Below are 1,705 nucleotides of genomic sequence, written 5' to 3'. Positions count from 1 at the left end.
ACTGGCATTATCTTTCCTGGAATATAAATAAACAGGCTGCATTGGTTGAGCGGTATGTTTCCTCCCATTAGGAGAGTAAGGGGTCCCCCTGACCCAAGCTTTGTCTCTTTATTTTTCTCATCCTGTCGCGGTCTTTCACCCAAAGAACCTCAGGAGCAACGTGGGTCACAGCTTTGGAAGTGAATTGAGGTCTAGCTTTGGAAGTCATCAGGAGTCATCAAGAATAACAGCCAAGGATATTGTAATATATTTCCAAAACCCCCAAAGAGCCAGGAGTGGTGATGCATGCCCATAATCCCAGCACCAAAGAGGCGGAGGCAGAAGCACCACTGCAAGTTCAAGGCCAGCCTGGGCTACGTGGGGAGTTCAAGCCCAGCTTGCACTAACGGTGAGTCTCTGTCTCAAATAATAAAAAACAAAACAACAACCAGAAAAAAAACCACTATGGTCTCTGTCTTAAATTATACATGTTGAATATTGGCTCCCTGGATATCATTAAAACAACCTGTTAACTATACAAAACCAAGTTTATTATTAAAGTAAAGGAGAATATTAATTCAAAGGACTTTCTAAAAATTTTCTAATTAAGGTAAAATTCAAATAATTTACAGTTAACTCAGTTAATCAAAGCTTGGAGCAAGCTCTGATTTATTGGAATTTCAAAGCTGGGTTTAAGGTTACTCTTTCAAAATAAAGAGTAAGGATTGTGATGTGAGTTTAGGATTTTACAATCATGAGCGCTTTAGGCAACAGTTTAGGCTCAGAAGTGAGCTATTGGTATTTTCTACTGAAGAGTTACGAGTCTCTCAAGAAATTCCTGTAATGAATAGTGAAGTTACTGACCTGAGCAAGAGACTTGAAATGCTAAAGTTATGCTGTGCAAGACAATGGAATGGTCAAATGACGAGCCAGTAGGCTGTGGGGTGAAGGTGGGCTGGATTCTTACAGCAAGAGATGGAGACATATAAAAGATGCATTTTCTCACTACATTGGGGCAGGATTGCTCCTGAATCATTCAAATCACAAAATCTGTAAAATGAGTTCACCGGGATCAGCCCTATGGTACCTTCATTAAATGGTAAGACTCTTTGGGGGCGAGGATAGTATCTGTCAGCCCTTTACATCACGGGAATGTAGTACAGAACTGAAACACAATAGTGGCTTCTTAAAATCTCTGAGATTAGTGCTCACTTCAGCAGCATATGTACTAAAATTGGAACGATACAGAGAAGATTAGCATGGCCCCTGCTGAAGGCTGACACGTAGATTCATGAAGCATTCCATATTTTTTGATAAAAAAGTTGTATTTTTATACAGTGGAGTACTACTCAGCTATGAAGAATGATCACATTGAGATATTTATAAATAAATGGACGCAGCTTGAGACCAAACTCATAAGTGAAATAAATCAAACTCACATGTATCAATACGGAATAACTTCCCTAGTGTAAGAAATGATAAGAATACATAAAAAAGTATATGATAATCATGATTTCCCCATTATATGGGTTTGAAGCCTTATAATGTTTTCATTCATTAATTGGAATGGTTTTATTCTGGGTTGTTTGATTTTACTGTCTGTGATGGTATGAACAGCTATTTTGAAGAAAACAAGACATCATAATAGCTAGTGCTGATATAATATCATCTTGTTTTGAAGTCCCACCAACCTTCTGTTCTTCTGTCTCCATCAGTCTTATCATGG

The 1,705-nt window shown here is 38.2% G+C and overlaps 1 non-coding gene across 1 annotated transcript; it reads left to right on the top strand.

Moving 5' to 3' along the window:
- The first annotated feature begins 1,183 nt into the window (after positions 1-1,183).
- LOC111753774 (U6 spliceosomal RNA) lies at positions 1,184-1,290 on the top strand. The gene has a single exon (XR_002788559.1). It is a non-coding gene; the product is annotated as a U6 spliceosomal RNA (small nuclear RNA).
- The last annotated feature ends 415 nt before the right edge of the window (positions 1,291-1,705 follow it).

This window comes from Cavia porcellus, unplaced genomic scaffold, assembly GCF_034190915.1.
Source record: "Cavia porcellus strain 051 isolate PalLab524CR breed Dunkin Hartley unplaced genomic scaffold, mCavPor4.1 scaffold_21, whole genome shotgun sequence".
Classification (NCBI taxonomy): domain Eukaryota; kingdom Metazoa; phylum Chordata; class Mammalia; order Rodentia; family Caviidae; genus Cavia; species Cavia porcellus.
Note: the sequence above shows the minus strand (reverse complement) of the source record. Positions and strands in the feature narration are given on the sequence as shown.